This window comes from Pseudophryne corroboree, chromosome 2 (assembly GCF_028390025.1).
Source record: "Pseudophryne corroboree isolate aPseCor3 chromosome 2, aPseCor3.hap2, whole genome shotgun sequence".
Taxonomy (NCBI): Eukaryota; Metazoa; Chordata; class Amphibia; order Anura; family Myobatrachidae; genus Pseudophryne; species Pseudophryne corroboree.
In genome coordinates, this window is record NC_086445.1 from 154,443,072 (window position 1) to 154,469,977 (window position 26,906).

Sequence of the window (26,906 nt, forward strand, 5' to 3'; positions counted from 1 at the left end):
AATCTTACTCACACAGTCAGCTACCTCATTGCGCCTCTTTTTTTCTTTGCGTCATGTGCTGTTTGGGGAGGGTTTTTTGGAAGGGCCATCCTGCGTGACACTGCAGTGCCACTCCTAGATGGGCCCGGTGTTTGTGTCGGCCACTAGGGTCGCTAATCTTACTCACACAGCTACCTCATTGCGCCTCTTTTTTTCTTTGCGTCATGTGCTGTTTGGGGAGGGTTTTTTGGAAGGGACATCCTGCGTGACACTGCAGTGCCACTCCTAGATGGGCCCGGTGTTTGTGTCGGCCACTAGGGTCGCTTATCTTACTCACACAGCGACCTCGGTGCAAATTTTAGGACTAAAAATAATATTGTGAGGTGTGAGGTATTCAGAATAGACTGAAAATGAGTGTAAATTATGGTTTTTGAGGTTAAAAATACTTTGGGATCAAAATGACCCCCAAATTCTATGATTTAAGCTGTTTTTTAGTGTTTTTGGAAAAAAACACCCGAATCCAAAACACACCCGAATCCGACAAAAAAAATTCGGTGAGGTTTTGCCAAAACGCGTTCGAACCCAAAACACGGCCGCGGAACCGAACCCAAAACCAAAACACAAAACCCGAAAAATTTCAGGCGCTCATCTCTAATTAATACACCTGTGCACCTGCTGGGTTACCTGCAAAACACGCACTGTGTAAGGTCCTGAGGACCGAGTTTGAGAATTTGTGTTCTAAAGAATCATATTTTTTTTTACATAAAACTGTACATGGCGGTTTGGCCATTGGTCTCTCATGGAAGTTTCCATGTAGGCTGATTTACGTTTTTTTTTTTTTTGGGGGGGGAGGGGAAGGGGTGTCTGTTTTGTTTTATGACATGTATAAGGGGTGGTGCTGCTGCCATGGTATACTTCTGGTGTTGTCCATGTGAGGCCACTTTTATACATTTTTCCAGGGACACTTTCAGCTCCCTTTCCACCCCTGCCCGACTTAGAAAGACAGTGCAATTGAATATGCTAGTGCTACATAAATGTTAATACATACATTAATACATACTTGCCTACCTGACCCTCTCCATGAGGGAGAAAATGCTCTGTTCCTGGACTTTCCTGGTAATGTATGATTGCCATCACCTGTGGCATAGTTGCCGACATTCTGGCTGCTCTCTGCGGGAGAGAGCAGCCAGGTCGGCTCAGAGGGCGGGCAGGGGAGGCTAGACGAAGAAGAGGGGGTGGACCGGAGGCGGAGCAAGGGCGGGGCCACGACAACGCCTCCTTTAAGCCACGCCCCCCGCTCTGTAATGCCACGATCACCGGCATTACACTGAAGGGGGCGTGGCTATGATGACGCGATTCTGCAAGAATCGCGTCATCGACTGCCCGGACCGCCCACTTTACACACTAAGTGGGCGGACGGGCAGGGGGGGACCCCGCAAATCGGGAGACTTGCCTGCTCTTCCGTGGGGCCAGGAGGGTCACCCGATTTTCGGGAGCCTCCCGGCCATTCCGGGAGAGTAGGTAAGTATGACCTGTGGTGAGCTAGTTAATTGATAAGAAAGGTGTTTCACCACAGGTGATGGCAATCATACATTACCAGGAAAGTCCAGGAACAGAGCATTTTCTCCCTCATGGAGAGGGCCAGGTAGGCAAGTATGCATTAATATATAAATGTTACAGCAAATAATTATTAAACCTCTCAGTTTCACTGGGCCTTTAAAACAGCAGTTGAAATTTGAAACAAATTGTAATACCAAAAGCATACTTCCCAACATGACCCTCTCCAGGAGGGACATAATGCTCTGCTCCTGGACTTCCCTCTTTATTCATGATAGCTATCACCTGTGCTGAAACACCTTTCTTATCCATTGTCCTGCCGGCAATCATAAATTAAGAGGGAATTCCAGAACAAGAGCATTCTGTCCCTACTGGAGAGGGTCATGTTGGGAGATATGCCAAAAGCCATATTATACATTTATTTTTTTTCCCCCTGTGAGGGCCAATTTGTTTTATTGTTTTCTGTAAGAGCCAATGTGTGTGTTTTCTCCTGTGGGGGCAAATGTGTTTTATTTTTATCTTGTGCAATGTTTTTCATCTGTGCTTGTGTCTGAGTTGCACCGCACATGCATGCACTGCGATGGTGTTGATACAGAGTTGCAGTACAGACACATGCACCAAGAAGTGTATTAGAAATGAGTTGGGCATTCCTGTGTGGTTACAGGGGATTGGCTAATCAGATGCAAATGTAACATAGTGTGGGCATGTTGCTGATAGTGATCTCATATAGCATACCTCCCAACATGACCCTCTCCAGGAGGGACAGAATGCTCTACTCCTGGACTTCCCTCTTAATGTATGATTGCCGACACCTGTATTGAACAGGTTAATGGATAAGAAAGGTGTTTCAGCATAGGTGATGGCAATCATAAATTAAGAAGGATGCCCAGGAGCAGAGCATCCTGTACCTCCTGGAGAGGGTCATGTTGGGAGGTATGATATAGAGATGTTGAATTGCTCTAGCATAGGACTGGTGAAAGTTTCAATGGTGCGACCGATGATGGCATCTAAAGATACACAAGGCATGATAGCAGCATCAATAGACTGACAGTAAGAATCTCAGTCCTTGCTTATTTGGATGCATGGATGTACACTAGGGAACTACATTGTAGTGTCATTAGAATAAAGTCAGATTCAACTGCAGCAAAAGACACAAGGAAGGCCGCAACTGTGTCCAACTCAGAATCAGACCCTATGGGGATGTATCACGCCCCCTCAACAGACCCCACCTCCACACCAGACCCCGCCCCCATTAGGGCTGCTTCCATAAATTTCCCGGGCTGGTTTTCCATCCCAATCCGCCCTGGTACATATGACATACTTACCTACTTTATCTGATTCCTCTCCGGGAAATGCCCACAGAGTAGATGCCGGTGGACGGTGATGGGGGTGGGATAGTTGCATCATTAAGCTCCACCCCCTCTCAGTTAAAATGCCATGATTGGCACTAGTTTGCATAGGGATGGGTCCAAAATGATGTGTTTCCACAGAAATGCATCACTATGCCTCGCCCCCTCCCCTGATATCAAGGGAATCCTGACCAGTTCACTAGGAAGTGGGCAGGATGCGGGAGGGTTGTCCACTCTTTTGGGAGTGAAGGGACTATTGGAAAAAAATTGGATGTCTTTGCAGGATCTGGTAGAGTAGGCAAGTATGATGTATGAAGATACACACAAAAAGAATATGACATTTTTTGTGAAGAAGATTCCTATAACAAACTCTTAATTAGGACTAAAACACCAAGCACCAAGACAGCATGTTTATGTTATGGAGAGTTTTATCCAACTGCAATGAATAGCATAACACATTATGCTTGGAGGCACACTACTTATTAGAGTCACTGTGACTAAAGATGGGTAGACACTTGTCTAATCCTTGGCAGAACTGACTCCAACCGACCAGTTGGTCCGATATTGTACAAGTGTGTGCCCTCAGCCGACCAACCCGTTCACCCAATCCTGGTCAACTGTCAGGTCTCCTGTTTTTTAAACATGCTTAAAATCCAGGAGACACAACCACCAACAAGCTGGCCAATGTTATAATGTATGGGCTGCTGAGAAATAAGCTGATACCGAGGAAAGCAATGGGACCAGACAGAGGCTGGGTTCCTGGATCCTGGAGATGCAGTCCCTGTCAGCCATTACAGCAAAGTTTGGCAGTAGGTGTAGGCAGGGCTTAAAGTGGTCCTTGAGAGGTGGTGGAACTCATCTACCCAGCCACCCTTCCCCCCTCCTCACATTAAGCGGAGCTAGGGCCAGTGCTAGCCTTTTTGGCACCCCCCTGCAAAGTATAAATTAGTTCCCTACTTCCCAGACTTTATAAGGGACATTGATCGCACAAAGAAGCAACATGGTCACATAATAGTACTTTCAATTCAAATTGCACAACACAGTAGCACAATTTTATTCACATTACACCGTATAGTAATGACCCTTATTCAAGTTACATCACTCAGTAGTGCCCTTTATGCACATTGCACTACACAGTGGTACCCTCTATACATGTTGTGCCCCTTATATACAGTACCCACAGTAGTGCCCCTTATACATAATGGCCACAGAAGTGCCGCTTATACACAAAATGCTCACAGTTGAAGTGCCACTTATATTCAGAATGCCCACAGTAGTAGTGCTTCTTACACATAATGCCCACAGTAGTAGTGCCGCTTATATACAGAATGCTCACAGGAGTAGTGCCTCTTACACATAATGCCCACAATAGTAATGCCCCTTATACACATCTCTGCCTCTGTCACTCCAGCCGCTCACTGCCTGTGTCCCTCAAGCACAGAGGCGGAACTACCGGCAGGGCAAGCAGTGCGTTGCACTGGGGCCCGCATCTGTCCAGGGGCCCAAGCATGTAATGAGTCAAACTGACTCATTACATGCCGCTGTGCACTGCGGGGAACCGCTGCCCGCAGCGCACAGCCGCCCACAAAGGAGAAGAGCAGCGGCACGGACGGGGGAAGGAGGAGGACGGAGGTGAAGGAGGGAGCCGCAGCAGCGCTTTGTTACTGGTGGAGGCGCTACTGCTGCTGCCCCTCTGCTTCACTATAGGCTGTCTTCCGAGAACAGCCTATAGTGAAGCAGGGGGGCAGCAGCAGCAGCGCCTCCACCAATAACACAGCGCTGCTGCGGCTCCCTCCTCCACCTCATCTACTGCCCGGGAATCGTCAAGCTGCACGAGGAGCCTGAGCGAGCGGAGAGGGTAAGTATGATTCTACTTTCTTTCTTTCTTTCTTTCTTTCTTTCTCTTTCTTTCTTTCTTTCTTTCTTTCTTTCTTGGGACTGCCTGCCGCTATGTGTAAAAATGGGGGACTGCCTACCGCAATGTGTAAAAAGGGTGGACTGCCTGCCGTAATGTGTAAAAATGGGGAATCTGCCTGCCGCAATGTGTAAAAACGGGGGACTGCCTGCCGCAATGTGTAAAAAGGGGGAATCTGCCTGCCGTAATGTGTAACAAGGGCACGCTGTCTGCCGTAATGTGTAACAAGGGCACGCTGTCTGCCGCTATGTGTAAAAAGTGTACGTTGTCTGCCGTTATGTGTAAAAAGTGTACGCTGTTTGCCGTAATGTGTAAAAAGGGCACGCTGTCTGACGTAATGTGTAAAAAGGGGGACGCTGTCTGCCGTTATGTGTAAAAAGTGTACGCTGTCTGCCGTAATGTGTAAAAAGTGCACGCTGTCTGCCGCTATGTGTAACAAGGACACGCTGTCTGCCGTTATGTGTAAAAAGGGGACGCTGTCTGCCATAATGTATAAAAAGGGGGACGCTGTCTGCCGTAATGTGTAAAAAGGGGACGCTGTCTGCCGTAATGTGTAAAAAGAGGAATCTGTTCGCTGTAAGGTGTAAAAGGGTCTCTACCTGGTGTAGTGGTGCTACTGTGCGGCGTAATTTGAAGAATGGAGACTACTGTGCACCGTTTTAGGAATTGGTATTATTTTGTGGCCACACCCCTTCCCCGCGAAGCCACGCCATTATGTATTTTTGCGCACGCCTACTGCGCGCACTGCCCCTGTTTTGCATGCAGGGGTGGGGCTCCGATGCCGTTTCTTGCACACAGTGCTAAAATGTCTAGTTACGGCACTGGTGCTAGGTATCCATTTCTCTGGCCCTGAGCAGGTCCCCCTCACCAGATCCTCTCAAGGGGTGAGGGGGTGGACTTGGATGGGATGGGGGGGGGCAAAGCATTTTGTCGCACCTGGGCCCACCGCTTGCTAGTTCCGCCACTGTTCCAGCAGCTCCATGCCCTGTATCCCTCCAGCAGCTTCCCCACTTCTATTGCTGCTCCAGCCCCATCTCATCCTGTTTTCAAGATGCACAGAGCCTGATCCTCTTCATGGCTCCTCTTCACTTCAGCAGCGATGACAGCATGACCTCACATAAGCCGTGATGGAAAAGGAAGCTACTGGGCCCTGAGGAGGGGATGAATGCTGTCCAACAGACACAGCGTGTGTGAGTACCAGGAGGGGTGGGATGTAGATGGAGGAGGACCCTGGAGCCACCAGGACTTGGGGAAGGGTGAGGTGGCTGCAGCTCATCAGTAACACATCTACTGATGTAGGTGATGGGGCAGGTTTTTCTGTTGGAATTACTGTGCAGGAAATGGAGGTGGTGGAACTAGTTACCCCTTCCATTAGAGGTGGTGGAAATCAGTTCCACCTCGTTCCCCCTCACTTTAATCCATGGGTGTAGGGCATCATTGGTGGGTTTCCACTGTTGTCCTACAGGCACAATAATTTGCAAAGTTAAATACGGTGGCGGTAAGCCAATCATGGCTTGCCACATCATTGACCTGTCTCCTTGTCAGCTAATATTAGCCAGTGTGAGGCAGTGGCCAAAGTCTGTCAGTGTTATGGCAGAGAAGAAGCAAGCAAGAGCTCATCAAGGCATAAGATGCTGGAAGTCCATGGGGGATGGCAGCCACGCAAAACAGCTTAAAAGGCCACAGGTGACAAACTGTCTATTAAATTATTGCAACATTAGGTGTCTTGTCTTTATTTTAATATTCTCTTTACATGTGGACTGCAGGTGCCAGTGGGCCCTTAATGTCCAGTAATGTTTGCACTTGTGGTACCCCAAGTGCTGGCATGCCTGAGCTGGCATGCTTGAATCTGTGGGCTGCCTGTAAAGAACAATATTAACATAACATGAACCCTGCTCCCACTGATACCAGGGGTGCGGAGCTTGGACTTTCAGCCCAGGGCTGGTTGTTGCTTGATAGGAGGCACTCCATTTAATTTTTTGGGGTTCTTACTTTCTGATGAATTCCAGCCATGGGCTGGCCAGTTTGGGGGTGGTTATAGTGATATCAGGGAGACCTCAAACTATGTCCCTCTACTATGGCATTATATCCCCGACTGCTTCAACCTGGTGTTGGTTATTGAAACATAGCGGTAACACCACACCATTACCAGATCAGGCTCAGAGGTCCAGGGCTGGGCATTGATTTGTAGGAAGGACCCCACTTTTTATTTCATGTGAAACACCCATAAATTATTAAAATTCTTTACCCCCATCTCCCAGTCTGATCTCCTGAGGATTGGACAAATGCGTACCCAGTAGGTTCGAAGGAGTTACCACCAAATCTTTTTGTATAGATTTGTTTAGATTATATCATACACCCAATATGCAAAAAAAATAACAAAAAAGCAGGCTACACCTTGAATCAACCCAGACAAAAGTGTCAAACAGTAATTGTTCCATGCACACAAAAGAGGCTTTCACAGCTGCATCAATACCAGCACGTAAAATAATGGGAAGGATATTAAGGGATATGGGCCCTCATTCCGAGTTGATCGCTAGCTGCCGCTGTTCTCTGCGTAGCGATCATTTTAAAAAACAGCAAAACTACGCATGCGTATGAGCCGCAATGCGCATACGCAGCGTACGGGTACAAAGAGCATCGTTGTTTTGCACTGCTTCTAGAGACGATTCCATTCGCACAGCCGAACGCAAGGAGATTGACAGGACGAGGGCGTTTATGGGTGTCAACTGACCGTTTTCTGGGAGTGTTTGGAAAAACGCAGGCGTGGCCAGACGTTTGCAGGATGGGTATCTGACGTCAATTGCGGGGCCTTCGTCACAGCAATCATCGCACAGAATAAGTAACTACAGGGCTAGTCTTGTTCTGCACAAAATGTTTTTGTACCGCTTGGCTGCACAGGCGTTTGCACTCTTGCAAAGTGAAAATACACTCCCCCGTGGGCGGCGACTATGCATTTGCACGGCTGCTAAAAGTAGCTAGCGAGCGAGCAACTCGGAATGAGGGCCATTAAGCAATATTAGACTCTGGCTGGCCTTACGGGTTCCCTGATGTCTATGTCACATAGTGATTACATAAGGATCTATCCATATCTCAGATTCCACTAAAAATATTAAAACTTTCAACTGTGTGAATGTCAGTTAATCAAGTACTGTAAGCAGCAATGCATTTCCATAATGTATATTCTCCCAACATGTGCCTATGCTTGGTCAGTGGTCAGTTTGGCAATAGACACAGGCTCAAAGCAGTCATCTTCTGAATAGCTGGGACTGTTGGTTAAGTTAGAGTTCCTATGTTAAAGATTATTCAAAATAAGTGTAATTGCATTGGGATAACTGTAGCTCCATCTGTATTTGTGATTGCTAAAATTACTCTACCTGTATTGTTCTAAAATTGAAAAACTGGCATCTTCATTCAATTTTACAATTTATACATGCTTTCTTTTTCACTCATTTCCCAGTGATGTTACTTAATATAGTTTGAATGGTTTACGTATCAAAGCAATGAATACAATTAAAATTAAAAAACCTCCCTTGGTAGTTTTCTTCATGTCCTCCAGCCCATAGTTAAACAGTAGCCATCTGATGTTTATATATTTAATATTGTCTCTTCATATCACTAATTATCCTTCTAAGAATAAATTATTTGAGGAGGGGAAGGATGGGAAAGGATTTCAAAATATAAATTAATCAGTAAGCCCCTAGCATGCACACTTTGCTTATGAAGGGTTGGCAGGTTATGTATCTAATTATAAACATGCTGTATTACACCTTCTTGGCTTGCGTTACAGATTCAGTGTTCGGAAAACTAATTCTGTAAGAATAAACAGAATATGCTAGGGGCATGTGCTCTGTGTCTATAAAATATAGTTTTAAAACAACAATGATTATATATATTTATATTTATGTAGCAAACTGCAAATAGATCTTGTACTAGCCTCATCCGCTCAACTGTGGAAGTGCAGTATATTTAGTACATACTTGCTGACATTTCAAGGTCCAGATGAAAGCTGAGATTTGTAAAATATATCTGTGGAAGCTGGGTCCTCAATGTTGTGATTCACAGTGAATCACATCATTAAGCCCCCAGTGGACAAACCTCACTAGGCAAGTGGGCTGGATCCAGGGGACTGGTCTATTATCACGGGAATACAAGGTTTCACTTTGAATTTTGGGAGAGTAGGCAAGTATGGACTAAAGTTGAGCACTGGCAGTCCAAGGAACTAACTGTGACAGTCACCCAATCATGACCTTTAACTGATCTATCTATTCACCCCAGTATAATAGAAATTGGGGATTCATGTGTGGAAGTGGAACAGGATGAGGGGGGATATGTGTGTACTACTACTATCTGAGACAGAGGATGAGGATGTTGATGATGTTGTTTGTGTAAGTCTGCCACTAGTGGCTGCAGTTCTTGCCTGTGATAAAAAGAAAGCCATTGTGATGCCTGGACAGAAGACCAAAAAAGCAACCTCTTGGGTGTGGGATTATTTTTACCCAAATCCTGACAATATTTGTGAAGGCATCTGCTCCATTTGTGAGGCCAAAGTTTAGTAGAGGTAGGGTCGTTTTCCATCTAGGCACCTCCTCCATGTTAAGTCATTTTCGGCGAAGACATGAAATTTATTGCACAAGATTATAATTTAATTAACACTCTCATCATCAACATCATTACTGATAAGAGGTAGTCCTTCTAAAAAATTGTTTTTTTGGGGCCCAAACAAACCAATCATTTCAGCCACAAATGACAGTTCCTGTCACTTATATAATTGCTTTGTTAAACTGTGCATGTCCTATTTAATATATACAACATAAGGTTGGGTGGGAGTGCCCAAGGAAAAATCAATTTTTCACCTCTTTTCTTTGCATTATGTGCTATTTGGAGCATTGCTGACTGTGATGACAAACATTTGTATAGTTTATTAAACTGTCACCCTGTCTGCCACTGCAATATCATTCTGTTTCCTAGATGTTCCACATGTTTGTGCCACCCACTGCGGTCGCTTAACTTAGTCATCCAGCTACCTTTGTGCAACCTTTTGGTCTAAACTGGATGAAAACATTATTGTGAGCTGTGAGGTGGTCAAAATTGACTGGAAATGAGAGGAAATTAATGTTATTGAGGTTAATAGTACCCTAGAAATAAAAACAGGCCCAAATTCTGTGATTTTAGCTGCTTTTACGATTTACAAAAACAAATACAGGATATACAGATCCAAAACAAGGAACAAAAACCCAAGATTTGTACCGGCGCACATCTCTAATATATATATATATATATATATATATATATATATATACGTTGTAGCGTCCACACTCACTGTTGCCACATCAATTTCGGCGGTGCTCCATAAAGGCTATCAAGCCAAACAGTATATAGAGAGAAATGTATAGGCACTGACCACAATTTAATCATTTTAGGCTTTTTGTTGTAACTCACAAGTGCTTCATCGTACAGGTAACATCTTGTAAAGCTGTCGCTGTCAATGTTTCGGTCCCTGCTGGACCTTTGTCAAGACCAACAATACAAAATTATGTAGTCATCCTGGAACCTATACCACAGGTCTGCACCAAGCTGCCTTATATACCCACAGTACCCAGATAGACACACCACAGGAAGTCCCCAGTGGCTCAGTAAAAAATCCTTGTTAAACCCTTACTTTTATACCAATACACTCACAATATAACACAGTGCACAGTTACATCCCGGGGAACCCAGACGCTGAATCAGCTATAAGCTAATAGTACTAGAAACAGTCCTACAGCACTTAAAACGCCGGTCCGGAAGTGGTGTGCATTCCACAGTCAGTGGAACGCACGCCAAGCGTCAGCGGCAGAAGTGACGTCATTCCGCTTCCCCCGTGGCTGGAATCTATGAACCTGGAACGCAGGAAACAACTAGCTTGCATTCCACAATGGCACTACAGGGATTGGAGATACCATAAACAAATTAACCTCACAGAAGCACAATATTCATAAACATAATTATTAGACATAATTATTAATTTAATTTGTGGCAATTTATCATCCTAGATCTATCTGGGCATAGTGAGTACACAGGCATCATAGTGCATTAACACCAACGTGCTCAGACAATACAAACACACATATAACACTTAAAAATCGCATTAAAAAATGTGATGCGGAATAGTATCAAAAATATCAAATATACTATCATCAAAAAAATCTTCATACTGAAAAAATAACTCTATCAAACATCCATGGCAGTCCTATCGCAAAAAAATATTATATATATTAAATTCATTGAGGCCACATGGTACAACCGTATCAAGTTCATAAATCCATTTGGCCTCACACTGTCTAAGCATTTTCTCCCGATCCCCTCCACATGTTGGTTTCGGCACATGATCTATAATCATACATCTCAGGCTCGATATAGCATGTCCCTTTGTGGCAAAATGTTTTGCCACGGGTTTGTCCGATGTTTTCGTAGAACGTGCAGCTCTTATTGAGGTTCGATGATTCGCCATGCGATCATGTAAATTACGAGTAGTCATGCCGACATTATATATATATATATATATATATATATATATATATAATGTATATATATATATATATATATATATATATAATGTATATATCCAATATTTTTAAGTGATATGGATAACTGTTAGTGCATAAAAACAATTATAGACAGACACAAATATATAAAGTATCACATTAAAACTATGACTCACATTTTTGCTACAGATAGGAACCTCAATACGTACAGTATGGTCAGAATAAAAACTTGATGAACTGCTTACTACAGTATTTTTACTTTCATCAATTAACAGAGTGCAAAGTGAATGAACAGAAGAGAAATCTAAACCAAATTATTATGAAGGAACTCAGAAAGAAGGTTGTTCCAAACATCTTGGAGAACTAACCACAGATCTTCTGTGTATGTAGGCTTGCTCAAATCCTTCTGTCGCTTCGTGTAATCAAAGACAGACTTGATGATGTTGAGATTAGGGCTCTGTGGGGGCCATATCATCACTTCCAGGACTTCTTGTTCTTCTTTATGCTGCAGATAGTTCTTAATGAGGATAGCTGTATGTGTGGGGTCATTGTCCTGCTGCAGAATACATTTGGAGCCAGGAAGTTGCCTCCCTGATGGTATTGCATGATGGATAAGTACCTGCCTGTATTTGTCGGCATTGAGGACACTAGTAATCCTAGCCAAATTCCCAACTCCATTTGTTGAACTGCAGCCTCAAACTTGCAAGGAACCTCCATCATGCTTCACTGTTTCCTGCAGACACTCATTATTGTACTGCCCTCCAGCTCTTCAGTGAACAAACTGCCTTCTGTTAAAGCCAAATATTTCAAAATTTGATTCCTCAGTCAGAGCACCTGCTGCCATTTTTCTGCACCCAGTTCCTATGTTTTTGTGCATATTTGAGTTGCTTGGCCTTGTTTCCACATTGAAGATACAGTATGGCTTTTTGGCTGCAATTCTTCCATGAAGACCACTTCTGGCCAGACTTCTCCGAACAGTAGATGGTGTACCTGGGTCCAATTGGTTTCTGATAGTTCTGAGATTATGTCACTGCTGGACATCTTCCAATTTCCCATTTCTTTGTGCTTCAATGCTGAGAAATATGAGCAGGTACTTATCCATCATGCAGTACCACCAGGGAGGTAACTGACTGGCTCCAAATGTATTCTGCATCAGCACAATGACCACAAGCATACAGATAATGTCATTAAGAACTATCTTCAGCATCAGGAAGAACAAGTAGTCCTGGAAGTGATGATATGGCCCAGAGCCCTGATCTCAACATCATCGAGTTTGTCTGGGATTACATGAAGATACAGCTTACATGTGAGCAAGCTTACATCCACAGAATATCTGTGGTTAATTCTCCAAGATGTTTGGAACAACCTCCCTGCCGAGTTCCTTCAAAAACTGTGTGCAAGTGTACCTAGTAGAATTGATGCTGTTTTGAAGGCAAAGGGTGGTCACACCAAATATTGATTTGATTTAGATTTTTCTTCTGTTTATTCACTTTACATTTTAATTAATAAAAATAAACTATTAACACCTCTACTTTTGAAAGCATTCTTAATTTGCAGCATGTTTCTACGCCTGCCTAAACGTTTTGCACAATACTGTGCACAATACTGCAGATACATAGACAATATCTTCAATTTATGGTCTGGCAGTGAAGATCAATTTAGGACAACCATGGAACAAATTACAAACAGATTCTGCTAATAAGATCCCATATGAATGCGGTTTCTTGTGTGTTCTTTTTTGGATGTATTAGTCACTCTCAGAAACAATTAATTTCTAAGTTTTGTTTATTTTAATGACATGGGTAGAAATATTAGTGAGTGCTGTCCTATTTGCACTGATCATTAATGTGTCTACCTTGGAACTTTAACCTTAAAAAAAATAGCATTATCGCTAACCATGAGTCTGAGAGACCCAACTATTTAGACCCATACTGTTTAGACTAGAGATGAGCGGGTTCGGTTCCTCGGAATCCGAACCCGCCCGAACTTCAGCCTTTTTTGCACGGGTCCGAGCAGACTCGGATCCTCCCGCCTTGCTCGGTTAACCCGAGCGCACCCGAACGTCATCATCCCGCTGTCGGATTCTCGCGAGACTCGGATTCTATATAAGGAGCCGCGCGTCGCCGCCATTTTCACACGTGCATTGAGATTGATAGGGAGAGGACGTGGCTGGCGTCCTCTCCGTTTAGAATAGATTAGAGAGACACTTGATTTACTAATTTTGGGGAGCATTAGGAGTACTCAGTACAGTGCAGAGTTTTGCTGATAGTGACCACCAGTTTTATTTATAATCCGTTCTCTGCCTGAAAAAAAACGATACACAGTCACATACCATATCTGTGCTCAGCCTCAGTGTGCTGCATGAAATATCATCTATGTATATCTGACTGTGCTGAGTGCTCACTGCTCACACAGCTGAATTGTGGGGGAGACTGGGGTGCAGTTATAGCAGGAGTACAGTGCACACTTTTGCTGCCAGTGACCACCAGTATATTGTCTGCCTGAAAAAGTTAAACACTCCTGTGGTGTTTTTTTTTTTTTATTCTATAGTATAAACGCATTCTCCTGACAGTGTCCAGCAGGTCCGTCATTCATTATATTATATAAATATTTACCTACAGTAGTGTTATATATTTTTTTCCATCTCTATCATCTTTATCATCTCTATATTAGCAGACGCAGTACGTTAGTCCACGGCTGTGGCTATCTCTGTGTCGTCAGTGCTCGTCCATAATTGTATACCTACCTACCTGTGGTGGGGTTTTTTTTTTCTATCTTCTTCATACTAGTAGTTTAGGAGTCTGCTGACAGTGTCCACCAGGTCCGTCATTATATTATATACCTACAGTAGTAATATATTTAGTATATTATCTATACTAGCAGACGCAGTACGGTAGTCCACGGCTGTGGCTATCTCTGTGTCGTCAGTGCTCGTCCATAATTGTATACCTACCTACCTGTGGTGGGGTTTTTTTTTCTATCTTCTTCATACTAGTAGTTTAGGAGTCTGCTGACAGTGTCCACCAGGTCCGTTATACAGTATATATATATATAAGCAGCAGTACGGTAGGCCACGGCTGTACCTACCTCTGTGTCGTCAGTGCACTCGTCGTCCATAAGTAATATAATACTATACTATCCATCCATCTACATTGTATACCTGTGGTGTTTTTTTTTCTTCATCCTAGTTTAGCAGTCTGCTGACAGTGTCCACCAGGTCCGTTATACAGTATATTATATATATAAGCAGCAGTACGGTAGGCAACGGCTGTACCTACCTCTGTGTCGTCACTCGTCGTCCATAAGTAATATAATACTATACTATCCACCCATCTACATTGTATACCTGTGGTGGCTTTTAGTTGTGCGCAAAATATGGAGAACAAAAATGTGGAGGTTAAAAAAATAGGGAAAGATCAAGATCCACTTCCACCTCGTGCTAAAGCTGCTGCCACTAGTCATGGCCGAGACGATGAAATGCCATCAACGTCGTCTGCCAAGGCCGATGCCCAATGTCATAGTACAGAGCATGTAAAATCCAAAACACAAAAGATCAGTAAAAAAATGACCCAAAAATCAAAATTAAAAGCGTCTGAGGAGAAGCGGAAACTTGCCAATATGCCATTTACGACACGGAGTGGCAAGGAACGGCTGAGGCCCTGGCCTATGTTCATGGCTAGTGGTTCAGCTTCACATGAGGATGGAAGCACTCATCCTCTTGCTAGAAAAAAGAAAAGACTTGCGGCAAAAGCACAGCAAAGAACTGTGCGTTCTTCGAAATCACAAATCCCAAAGGAGAGTCCAATTGTGTCGGTTGCGATGCCTGACCTTCCCAACACTGGACGGGAAGAGCGTGCGCCTCTTTTTTTCTTTGCGTCATGTGCTGTTTGGGGAGTATTTTTTGGAAGGGCCATCCTGCATGAGATGGGCCAGGTGTTTGTGCCGGCCACTAGGGTCGCTTAGCTTACTCACACAGCTACCTCATTGCGCCTCTTTTTTTCGTTGCGTCATGTGCTGTTTGGGGAGTATTTTTTGGAAGGGCCATCCTGCCTGACACTGCAGTGCCACTCCTAGATGGGCCAGGTGTTTGTGTCGGCCACTAGGGTCGCTTAGCTTACTCACACAGCTACCTCATTGCGCCTCTTTTTTTCTTTGCGTCATGTGCTGTTTGGGGAGTATTTTTTGGAAGGGCCATCCTGCCTGACACTGCAGTGCCACTCCTAGATGGGCCAGGTGTTTGTGTCGGCCCATTATCAATAATAAAAAAATCTTTCAGTTATAAAAAATATTTCAATCCCTATATGATAAAATTATATAGTAGTGGGGTACATTTTGACTATTATTGCAAGTGAAGGATTAACCCTCTGTACATTTATTATTATTACTTATACATTCAGTTTTATAATGATATTTATTTAATTTTTTGATTGTTTATTATACCTTTTTAATGCACATGTCTTAAGAAGAATTTGTTTTTAATAATTTGTTCAATTTTTATGTCATTGTAACCATGAAGAAATGATAGGGTCCGTCATTGTAAATTCATGTGGTTGTATATTTTCTGCTGTTTGCATATAGCATGGGCACCACCTTTGAGGGTTACCAATGGCCGTTTTTTTATTGATTATGTATTCCATGCAGTGATTTATTTCTGTTTGGGAAAAGGGTCGTTTTGCTGCCCTCACTTAAAATGGTACCCACACACTGTCCATGGTGGGAAGAGAGTGTGTTACACTCCCACCCACCTCCGGCAATCCGCGATGTCATTTCCCGCGGAACCGGAAGTGACGTTACGGAGTTTAGCGGGTGGAACGCATAAGCCGCCGCTGCACATTCGGCGGAACCGGAAATGACGCCATGCGTTCCAGGGGTTGGAACGCACGGCGTTTTTCAGCGATTTGAAGCACATTTTAAGTTTTTAAAGCCCCACAAATAGATAACTGGCTAAACCATAACGATTGTGGACATTAATCCAACTTGATTACATGAAGGGACATTGTTGTACTGTTCGTTTTACACAAATTACCCACTAGTCCCGCCCATTACAACAGGAAATGGGTGTGGTTTATGTTTCCCTTTAAATATCTGGTCCTCCATGCACCTTACACACCTTGATAAAGACCATACCGGTTGAAACGCGTTGGTGTTTCCTGCGGCCCAGGACTCGGTGAAGGTAAAGCTTAATAGGGGAAGCTTTTTTATTACCCCTATACGCCTAAAACTGTGCCTTCCACTGAAGGTCACTGAGGGTACGCATGCTAAGTCTTTTAATTGTATACGTGTTTAAATAAACTTTTATAAGTCTGCACTATGATTCCCCGTTATTTGTCTTACATGTACCATTGTTTGAGGACAGAGACAAAGAATTGAATAACGGTGGGGCTGACTGAATCCAAGTTTTATCACGTTTACGTTTTTAAGTGATTGGAGGACCAAGAACGAGACCAGACAAGAGACTTTACGTCTGACTTTGTTGGAAAAATCTTTTGATTGGGACATTGTTTCTAATTTTTGGTCTGATCTTCTATTATTAAGGGAGATCAACACAAGGACTAACCATAGTATCTTTGGACAACTGACCTTATTGAGACTTTTTGTTCACCAGATATATCTTAAATGCTAAACCCTGAAGGGGTATTTATTCACTGACATTTAACAGAGTGTCTTATACCCTCGATCAGTGCGCAGGAATTTTGTTTGTGTTTTTATTGTACTTTGGTGATTGGTGTAAGTCACGTCTTATTTCTGCAGCCAGATTTTAAGCAAGGAGCGCAGGTGATTATTTATTATTTTTTGTATTCACGTTTTATTCACCTTCTATCACCTGCTGACCATGCTGGGGTATAGAGAAAAACGGAGACTCCTCGTTAATTCTGTTTTTGATAGGATTAAAGGTAAAAATAATCAAGCTGATACAGAATTAGTTGATACAGATTTGAATAACATTATGGATAAATTAGAAAAAATCCTCACCAAAGAGAGTAAGACATGGTGGGAGATAGCCACTCTAGAGAGATATGTAGCAGAAGATCTGATTCCTAGAGGGCTGAAAATAAATAAACCGTGTACCTTCCAAACAGACGAGGGCTTTGAAAAAGAATGGGGTATTATTCTCAATAAATGTTCACAGTCACTGATGGAACTCATCATTAATGAAAGAAAACAAGAACTGAGTAGAATAGAAAAAAACCATTGGTGAACTAACAGCACAAATAGAACCGTTTCGGGAATTAAGGGAATGTAAAGATCTAGAGAAGGAACTAGAATATAAAATCATCAAGAAAGAGAAAGAACTCATTATAAGGAAACAAACCAAATATAATAGAGATATAAAAGAAAATGAGCAGATAGATCTAGAAGAAGGTGACAGTCTTATTACTTTAGACCAGGGTGAATATAACACCCCCACTTTTTGTCCTGTCCATACACCCCTCATCGATCACAGGAACCGTACACCACAACAAAACTACAACTCTTTCATATCAAGACAGAACAAAAGGATACATTTTAGAAATACAGATCGTCGTCATGAATACAAAGAAGAACCCCGACAAAGGAGAAGAATTGATCGGGAGGGAGAAACGAGAGGAAACTGGGAACCAAGAGACTCACGGAACTTACTAAGAAACAGGAGGAGATTTACACGTCGTAGACTATCTACAACAAGAAGCTATGAAGAAAACTTCCACCCTTATAGACCAGATCGCCGCCCTACAGCAACTTCCAATCGGTTCGAAATACTAGATAGGGATGCTTTTTTAGAACGGGGTCAGAGAAGGAACAGGTGGAGATAAAAGGAAGAAGAACGCATAGAGGAAAAAGGGGGAATGGAAAAATCAAAAAAGTGGTAAATAGTACTAATACAACATCATTACCATCTAAAGATCCTTCCACGAGAATTTTCAACCTAAGTAATTACGAATTGAAAGAACATGAAACAGCCGTCCTACAAAAAGGACTCAAATTTGCTCCAGTCAACAAACTTATAAGTTTGATACTTATGTTGACATTCAAAAATTTGTCAGGAATTTATCATTAAAGAAGTATTTTGTTGGTCAAAAAATATCTGATAATGAGAATGTGACACTTTTTAAACCTAAGTCCACATTCAATCCTACCTATAGCAGGGGTTGTTTTTTAGAAACATTCAATAAGATTGTCTGCACCGAGGTTGAAAAAATCAACGACAAAAGGAAATTAAATTATAACATCACTAAAGAAGAAAATGAAGCAATTAAAAATTTGGAGAAAAATGAAAGCATCACCATTAAACCGGCGGATAAAGGGGGAGGAGTCGTAATCATGGATACATGTAAATATAACCAGGAGATCCTGAGACAGTTGGAAGACAGAACCACTTATGGACTATTGAGAGGGAACCCCACTGAAAGAATGGAAAAACACCTAACTACATTGGTGAACAAATATGAAGAAAACGGAACCATCACAAATTCAGAAAGAAAGTACCTCATTAAAGAACATCCAGTGTTACCCGTCATGTATGTTCTACCCAAAATACATAAAGACCCCATAAATCCCCCAGGACGCCCTATAATTGCTGGAACGGACTCCTTATCATCTAATCTATCACACTTCATAGATGCTCATCTACAACCGGAAGTGTTGAAAATTCCGTCGTATATTAAGGACACCATAGATACCATTAACCGTTTAAAAGAAGTGAAGGTTACGCCCCAACATTTTTTAGTAACAGCCGACGTGGCTTCTCTATACACCATCATAGATCATCAGTTGGGCATCACTGCAGTAGAATATTTTTTTAGAAAAAATAACGAGATCATAAATGAAAATAAACTAAATTTCATAAAGGAATCCATTATGTTTATTTTGGAAAACAACTTCTTCTGGTACAACAATCAGTTCTATATTCAAAAAAGGGGAACAGCGATGGGCACGAAATTTGCCCCCGCTTACGCAAATTTATTCATGGGGTGGTGGGAAGATCATGCCATATGGCATAATAACCCCCAAAAAGAAAACATCGCCCTATGGATACGCTTTATAGATGATATCCTCTTTATCTGGACAGGAGAAAAGGAGACTCTAGAGGATTTCTGCAGGACATTGAACAATAACCCTTACAGCATTCAACTAACATTCAACATCAGCCCTATGGAAGTAAGCTTCCTAGACCTGGTAATATACAAGGAAGGGGAGTCTCTAGCAACTCGCAATTTCACCAAACCTACCGATAGTAATTCCTACATTCAAGTAACAAGCCACCATCATCCGAGATGGTTACAGAACATCCCCAAAGGTCAGATTCAAAGAGTGCGTAGGAACTGCACCAATAAAGAAGTCTTTACTGACCAAATCAAAGAAATGAAAGATAAGCTACTTATTAAGGGTTACGAAAGGACCACGATTGAAAAAGCTATAGAAGATTTTCAAGAAATAACTCAAGAATCTCTCCTGACATATAAGGAAAAAACTCAGTACAAGAAGAAATCCCAGGTTCCGTTCATCACTACCTTTAACAATGAATACAAAACAATTGAACACATTATCAGAAAAAACTGGCATTTGTTACAGCAAGATCCCATCTTAAAAGACATCATTCCCCCGAAACCCAGATTCGTTTACCGAAGAGCGCCGAATTTAAAAAATAGATTAGTTAAAAGCGCTGTCCCAGAGAAAAGAACAGGTCGAATAAAAACAAAGGGTTTTCACAGGTGTGGCTCATGTGTTGTTTGCATTGCTCACACCAAACAACCCACGAAAATGGTTGAGTACATCTCTAATACTACTAAGAAAATCTTCAAAATCAATGAATTCATCACGTGTAATAGTCCCAACTGCATCTATCTCATAGAATGCAGTTGTGGTCTTCAATATATAGGGAAGACCTCAAGAAAACTGAGAGAACGATGGGCCGAACATCTGAGAAATATAAAAAAAGGTTTCGCCAATCACTCCCTTTCTCAACATTTTTCACTGGAGCATCAATGTTCCCCAAATCACATCAAAAACATAATAGGAATTAAAAAAGTAGAAGGACACTGGAGAACAAAAGGGATAGAGACATTTTTGGCCAAAGCGGAAATGAGAGCCATTCATGAGATCAAAACACTTGACCCGTGGGGTCTAAATGTAGACTTTGAACTCAAGGGGTTTTTATAACCACATTTGAGGTCCAAACCATCGTCCACCCACGTGTCCGATTTCTCTTTCCTCTGGTTTTTGCCCTTAGATTTAATATCATACAAAAATGACACTCAAGGAATAACCAAGGGTCCTATGTTAAAATAATATCAATAATAAAAAAATCTTTCAGTTATAAAAAATATTTCAATCCCTATATGATAAAATGATATAGTAGTGGGGTACATTTTGACTATTATTGCAAGTGAAGGATTAACCCTCTGTACATTTATTATTATTACTTATACATTCAGTTTTATAATGATATTTATTTAATTTTTTGATTGTTTATTATACCTTTTTAATGCACATGTCTTAAGAAGAATTTGTTTTTAATTATTTGTTCAATTTTTATGTCATTGTAACCATGAAGAAATGATAGGGTCCGTCATTGTAAATTCATGTGGTTGTATATTTTCTGCTGTTTGCATATAGCATGGGCACCACCTTTGAGGGTTACCAATGGCCGTTTTTTTATTTATTATGTATTCCATGCAGTGATTTATTTCTGTTTGAGAAAAGGGTCGTTTTGCTGCCCTCACTTAAAATGGTGCCCACACACTGTCCATGGTGGGAAGAGAGTGTGTTACACTCCCACCCACCTCCAGCAATCCGCGATGTCATTTCCCGCGGAACCGGAAGTGACGTTCCGGAGTTTAGCGGATGGAACGCATAAGCCGCCGCTGCACATCCGGCGGAACCGGAAATGACGCCATGCGTTCCAGGGGTTGGAACGCACGGCGTTTTTCAGCGATTTGAAGCACATTTTAAGTTTTTAAAGCCCCACAAATAGATAACTGGCTAAACCATAACGATTGTGGACATTAATCCAACTTGATTACATGAAGGGACATTGTTGTACTGTTCGTTTTACACAAATTACCCACTAGTCCCGCCCATTACAACAGGAAATGGGTGTGGTTTATGTTTCCCTTTAAATATCTGGTCCTCCATGCACCTTACACACCTTGATAAAGACCATACCGGTTGAAACGCGTTGGTGTTTCCTGCGGCCCAGGACTCGGTGAAGGTAAAGCTTAATAGGGGAAGCTTTTTTATTACCCCTATACGCCTAAAACTGTGCCTTCCACCGAAGGTCACTGAGGGTACGCATGCTAAGTCTTTTAATTGTATACGTGTTTAAATAAACTTTTATAAGTCTGCACTATGATTCCCCGTTATTTGTCTTACATGTACCATTGTTTGAGGACAGAGACAAAGAATTGAATAACGGTGGGGCTGACTGAATCCAAGTTTTATCACGTTTACGTTTTTAAGTGATTGGAGGACCAAGAACGAGACCAGACAAGAGACTTTACGTCTGACTTTGTTGGAAAAATCTTTTGATTGGGACATTGTTTCTAATTTTTGGTCTGATCTTCTATTATTAAGGGAGATCAACACAAGGACTAACCATAGTATCTTTGGACAACTGACCTTATTGAGACTTTTTGTTCACCAGATATATCTTAAACGCTAAACCCTGAAGGGGTATTTATTCACTGACATTTAACAGAGTGTCTTATACCCTCGATCAGTGCGCAGGAAGTTTGTTTGTGTTTTTATTGTACTTGTGTCGCTTAGCTTAGCCATCCAGCGACCTCGGTGCAAATTTTAGGACTAAAAATAATATTGTCAGGTGTGAGGTGTTCAGAATAGACTGGAAATGAGTGTAAATTATGGTTATTGAGGTTAATAATACTATGGGATCAAAATGACCCCCAAATTCAATGATTTAAGCTGTTTTTTAGGGTTTTTTGAAAAAAACACCCGAATCCAAAACACACCCGAATCCGACAAAAAAAAATCGGTGAGGTTTTGCCAAAACGCGTTCGAACCCAAAACACGGCCGCGGAACCGAACCCAAAACCAAAACACAAAACCCGAAAAATGCCCGCTGCACATCTCTAGTTTAGACACTAATCAATGAATATTTATTCTAACATAAACATTTTAGAACTCAAGGAAATGATCCACAGAGAGTAATAGTAAAAAAATCACAGACAGACGGGTTCCAAGTCTCGTGTTTTTACAATGTTCCAAATTGGTGTTTTGGCTGGTAGTCGACCACACTTACTGTACTCATCTTTTCGTTTCAAAACCTTTAAGTGTTACACAGTTCCAGATTCATTGACTACACATGGACCCAACCGTCCCATGGTATTTTTGACCACAACAACATTGGAACCTTCATCCGAATCACTGCCAATGTCACTATCCAGAATTTGTTTCTTTACACGTGAAACTCTTTTTTTTGGAACAGTCTATCTCAATGTACCAGGTTTATCAATGTTGAGTAATGGTAGTGGCTCATTGTCCACCTCAAAATTGCTATCCAGATCAGTCTGAGAGACCTGACTTCTCAATAACAGCTAAACTATCAACAGTCCCAAAATGTTCATACTATTGCTGATATAGATAATATAAATATATATATATATATATATATATATATATATATATACACAGGTTGAGTATCCCATATCCAAATATTCCGAAATACGGAATTTTCCGAAATATGGACATTTTTGAATGAGAGTGAGATAGTGAAACCTTTGTTTTTTGATGACTTAATGTACACAAACTTTGTTTAATAGACAAAGTTATTTAAAATATTGTATTAAATGACCTTCAGGCTGTGTGTATAAGGTGTATATGAAACATAAATGAATTGTGTGAATGTAGACACACTTTGTTTAATGCACAAAGTTATAAAAAATATTGGCTAAAATTACCTTCAGGCTGTGTGTATAAGGTGTATATGTAATATAAATACATTCTGTGCTTAGATTTAGGTCCCATCATTATGATATCTCATTATGGTATGCAATTATTCCAAAATACGGAAAAATCTGATATCCAAAATACGTCTGGTCCCAAGCATTTTGGATAAGGGATACTCAACCTGTATGTATATATATATATATATATATATATATATATACCTTTAAGAATGGGCCTCTATTACTGCCTTTTCCTGGTGGGCCCTTAATGCCCCAGTTCGACATTGAGTAAGTATACGGTATGGGGGCAGAGTATGTCCCCAGGAGACCATGTGCAAAGCACACCCATTCTAGATATGCTGATGATAGAGATGCAAGTGTAAGAGATTTATGTGCACATGTGCAGTATGGAAATGCTATTTTGCAGAGAGAAACATGCATATGTCCAATTCTGCATGAGCCTGTGTATTGCTACTCTTTATAACACATATATATTCCTAGTAAATTCTAAAGGATTGTACTCAGAACTCATCAATTTTGTGTGACTACATCAGAACTTACTATTATCATTCACAGGAGATCATACATACTTTTATATTCAAAGAAGATAATATATATTATATATATATTAACATATTTTGTGCCACATAAATAAAAAATTGAATTTGCAATATGATTTATTCACCCAAATCTCCAGCAAACACAATGCTAGAAATTCTATTAGGGTGGGTGCTGACGTGTGGAACTAATTATTGCCGGCTAATATATCCATCAGCTTTATGAACATTATTCTCTTATTACTTAACTAGAATGATTAAATAATTACAAGGGGAAAATACTTTATATAAGCTTAATACTAATACAGTAATATTTATTTTCTCTTCTCATGTTGAAATTGATATTGATTAAGAAATTAATAATTATTTAATAAACAGACAAATGGGATTATCCACAGATTCCACCAGCACAGTTTGCAGTTCCTTCTATAAGAATAGATAAATGGGCTGATTGAGAGTTCCACCCGGCTGCGACTGCTTTTGCATCTTTTGCCATAGTCGTGTCTGCAACTTTATGCTGCTGCTAGTGTCAGCTCTGGTGTACAAGCGTGTGTCTGAATGTGCAAGGACTATTTTTTATATCGTTTTTTGCAATCCCACTTGTCGCATCTTTAGACACTACTATCGGAGGAACCATTTAAACTTTCACCAGACCTATGCCAGGTGCAGGTTTTCCATCACAGGCTCCAATATAGGAGATTTAGCATCACCAATAGTTATACAACACCAATAGTTATACAAGCAATCCCATAATACACCCATAAGACGGTACATCTTTATGCATCTGAATGGCCACCTTTATGCATCTGAAAAGCCACCTTCCTATCACTTCCCAGGACGACCCAAAACTTCTCAATTGTATTTTTGAGACAGTGCCTCTCAATCGCAACTGTGTCTCTGTGCACACACACCCCAAGGCAATGCGTTATTCCATTCGATACTAAGATTGCAATGACTGCCAACCACAGAACACCTCCTTTCGATGCATATTTGATGGTGTATATTTTCAGTGTAGCTGTGGATACCTAGAAGTGAAGTCAGTAGCACAACATCTTTTGCGCACATGCAAAATCCAGGTGTTGTTTGCTTATGTGCAGCAAATACCCATAGAAACCATAAATCATTGACGGTTACCTTGCACTGGCTACATGCAATTACAAGGGATGTTCCAATGGTATCCGGACTCCAGGTCGACAACAAAAAGGTCGACACACCTTAGGTCGATGCCAATTGGTCGACACACCTTAGGTCGACATGGAAAAAAGGTCGACGTGGACAAAAGGTCGACAGGAACAAGGTCGACATGGAAAAAGGTCGACATGAGTTTTTCACAATTTTTTTCTCTTTTGGAACTTTTTCATACTAAACGATCCATGTGGACTACGATTGGAACGGTAATCTGTGCCGAGCGAAGCGAAGGCACCATGCCCGAAGCATGGCGAGCGAAGCGAGCCATGCGAGGGGATGCGGTGCACTAATTGGGGTTCCCGGTCACTCTACGAAGAAAACGACACAAAAAACCCCCATAAAAAACTCATGTCGACCTTGTTCATGTCAACCTTTTGTCCATGTCGACCTAAGGGGTGTTGACCAATTGGCGTCGACCTAAGGTGTGTCTACCTTTTTGTTGTCGACCTGTAGTCCCAGACCCGTTCCAATCATTTAAAAGGCAAAACCAGGTTGTTTTTGCCTTTTAAATTATTGCCCCTTTAAAAAATCTGATTAACTTCATGGGAACTTGCCTGCAAGTCACAGGTTATTACATTTAACCCTTATTGCCTGTCCCACTACAAAGAAAGGGAGAGGATACTTTATTTCTTTATATATATATTTAATACAGTTGAACCTGGCTGGTTGGTGGCCTGGTAAGATGGACACTAAACTCCTCACCAAGCTCCCACATACAGTAGCCAGAACTGCAAAGTAAAACACATCTGTGTGTGGTTTGTGTTTTCAGGCCCCAAGCCACTGAATAGTAAATTCTGCAGTTTGCAAGCTGCATACTAAACCACTGCTTAGTAAATTTCCCCCTAAATCAGAAGGGCAATAGTGATATATATATATATATATATATAGGTAATCATGTGCAAGAGAGCTATAAAGAGTAATTCAAAATTAGAATCACACATCAGGAAAGGGTGGTATTCATGTGACTGGCGGTCGGGAGACCGACGGTCACATGGCCTCCACAAACATCCCGCCCCCTCACTATCCCGATGGTCGGCATGCCGACCAACAGGGACTATTTCCACTCGGTGTCCACGACACCCATAGAGTGGGAATAGAACCTGTGGTGACCGCTTGCTGCACTCGCCCCTCCCCACTAGGATCCCGGCGTTGGTATGCTGCCAGGATCCCGGCGTCGGTATGCTGACCCGCCGGACAGCCATACTACACCCCTCAGGAAGTGCAAACAGAAACAAGTGTTAGCTGCTGCTTTGGGGCTGCTCATGGGTTCAGCTTAGCTGCGTGAGCCTCTAATTGATTAGCTCTGTATATTTTTCCTGGGTGTATAGCTTGTGCAATACAACCCTGGTCAAATTACATTTGTGGCAATATATTAAAAATTGAATAATTGCATATGTCTACTGTTAGAAAGCTCCCCACTGTGCATAAATGATGGGTACTAGGACCCAGGAAGGTATGTCCTCTAATCTGATGTACTGCTGCAGCATGTGACTGCAGCCATCTTGTAGTACTTTAGTACTGTGTGTGGTACTATATGAGAAGTGACATGATGGAGACACAAATCTCCCACTCTGTGCCAGTGAGACCTTCAATATAAAGCTGTTCCAACAACCCTGCATCACTACCCATATGCAGCATACACTTGTCCGTTGGGGAGCTGTACCAGTATGTATAAAACAGTGAGTACGGCTGTACATGGTATACTTCAATAAGCCAACACCACTAGTTAAGTAACTGTGCTCTTCATAGCTTTAGTCATCTGCTGGTGTGTGCCTATGTACTGTAACTCTGCAATATCAACACCTGCACACACATCATTCTACATGGATAAAGGTTGCACGCAGTGCTTAGCTGCTTGGAGACAACTTGATAGATTAGCAGTCACACATCATGATGTACCACCTCTGGCTTCTCTGAGTCACAGTAATGTGCTACATTTGATAAAGAAA

At 41.8% G+C, this 26,906-nt stretch overlaps 1 protein-coding gene across 2 annotated transcripts in view; it reads right to left on the minus strand.

Moving 5' to 3' along the window:
* TRPC4 (transient receptor potential cation channel subfamily C member 4) overlaps positions 1-26,906 on the minus strand; it is a 576,236-nt gene that overhangs the window by 176,096 nt on the left and 373,234 nt on the right. The window lies entirely within an intron of this gene.